This window comes from Halyomorpha halys, unplaced genomic scaffold, assembly GCF_000696795.3.
Source record: "Halyomorpha halys isolate HHAL.00 unplaced genomic scaffold, Hhal_1.1 Scaffold572.1, whole genome shotgun sequence".
Classification (NCBI taxonomy): Eukaryota; Metazoa; Arthropoda; class Insecta; order Hemiptera; family Pentatomidae; genus Halyomorpha; species Halyomorpha halys.
Window position 1 is genome coordinate 169,398 of NW_027107638.1, and position 2,281 is coordinate 171,678.

General features: G+C 31.8%; 1 protein-coding gene across 4 annotated transcripts in view; it reads right to left on the minus strand.

Annotated features, from left to right (window-relative positions):
* Positions 1-2,281, minus strand: part of LOC106684349 (zinc finger autosomal protein) — a 52,141-nt gene that overhangs the window by 24,273 nt on the left and 25,587 nt on the right. The gene's annotated exons all lie outside the window — the stretch shown is intronic.

A 2,281-nucleotide genomic window follows, 5' to 3' on the forward strand; every position in this document is an offset into this window, starting at 1 on the left:
GATCTAGCCATTGTTTTTATTTCACCATGGCAACCGTAACACCCCTTGTCTACGCAGATATCACCAATGTTTTTATTTTACCATGGCAACCGTAACAAGTTGTGGAGCCGAATTAATAATAATAATAATAAGATGTACACTTTTACATACATACAATATACTATAATGTTTTAGGTCTTATAAATAACTATTTAATTGTTTATTAAGAAAAAAAAATTAATTCGTTGTATTATTAAATTATATTAAGATATTACAGTAAGCAATAGAAATTTACCTATATATACGTATTTAAATTTTTGCTTTCATTGTAATACAATATTAATATGTTCATCCTAGTATTAAACGTAAGTCTCATCCTACCTATTAATTTTCAAATAAACTATTTTACCAAGTGAGCATGCATTGTTGCTCTGCTCAAGAGAACCTAAGATTATCATTGGAATCAGATCTGAATCAACCACTTCAACAAGAGAAACAATACTTATAACTTATAATAATACATTGAAGTAAAAAAGTATTTGTACAGTTTGATTGAAATTGTATTGATGGATCATAAATAGATAGGTTTGATGTAGAGATGCATCCTAGAGCATAATCTTGCACTTGTTCTTTCCTATCAGTACTCTAAAAAATTTCAGATGTGTAAGATTTACGTATTTTTACCTGCTTCATAATGTCAACAAAAGTAAACTGAGTGCCACCACTGGCGAGAAAGTGTTTTATTGCACAACCAAAAAAATAAAAAATAAATTTTAATTATATTTCAAAATTTTTTGAGACAAGGCAATTATTTATTAAATAAATCAAAAATTAGTATCCAATTCTGTCTCAACACTTTATTTTTCACTAGCCATTGTAGCCATCTTCAATACAAACTCTTCCTCACATTATTTTTTTTTTTTTATTTATTTGTTGATATTTACAACTGTATAAAAAAATACAACCAGTAAATTTGATCATAATGACATAATGATATGGTACAGTATATAGAGAAACTACCCAGTAGTAGAACTCTAAAAACAGTTTACAATATAAGGTCACGAGGCCATCTTCTTTTCAGGCGCCTTGGAGGATTGCCAGGAATGGAAGAGGAAGCAAAGTTAGAAACGAGTGGGTTTGGGTGGTTAGGGAGTTTATTATGGAAGGAATAATATCGGGTTCGGGCTAGATCGGTAACATAAGGAACATTTAGGTCTTTATGGATGGTTTTATTAGTAAGAAAATAAGGAGCATTGAGGATTTTGGATTGTAAAGATTGGATACGAGAGGAATTCGAAGGTTTAGTGGAGCCCCAAAGCTCAACTCCGTATGTCCAGATGGGCCTTATTATTGTCATGTAGATCAGTCTTTTGTAATGAGTTGGAAGTTTAGACCGTTTGTCTAGTAGTGCTGTAATAGGTGGAATCTGGGTGCAGTTTCCTGTCTTTTCAGTCTTGTGTGAGGATTCCAGGTTAGTCGTTTGTCAAGATGAAGTCCAAGATAATGAATCTGTTCTACAGGGGTAAGAGCCACATTATTAAAGTATACTGTAGGGCAGTCGGCAGGTTTACGAGAAAGAGTAAATGTGATTTGTTGGGATTTATTTTTATCCTCTAATTTCGACACCATTCTTCGAGGATTGTGATATGGGACACATTAATTTAAAATTTCTTTTGCAGGCTATTCTGCCCAGGTCATTTTCTTTATTATAAGTTCAAAACTTATTTATTTAACATTTATTAAATTAAATTAAATTTAATTTAATCATTAACATTTAATTTTCCTCTATAAGATTATTAACAATTAAATACACCACCATATAATGGTTATATGTTGGTGTATTTAATTGTTGATAGTGAAGAATAAAGTGTTGAGACAGAATTGGATACTAATTTTTGATTTATTTAATAAATAAATAAGTTGTTAAACAAAATATCAGATTTCTTGGGTCTTCATTTTTCTATAGTAAGGTACGGGATTAAGGGAGTGGGTAGCTCATTGGTAAGGCAATGGACTACTAACAAGAACACGGGTTCGATTCCGGCTGTGGCAGATAATTATTATGTTACCTGTCGCCGTTGAGTCAGCCAGTCTGAGGGTTCGGGGGTACCCTTAATTGTGCGAAAATCCGATGGTCGAGCTGACTAAATCAGCTCCTTGTATCTAGACAGCCTATCTTGCTATACTATTTGTTATTATCTAATTTAATAATTTATAAAGTATTATCTTCTAAGACTATATCAGTTAAGAACTTGGGAATCACTTTATACTGCTATAGGCCAGATTTGTGCTATGATCTAAC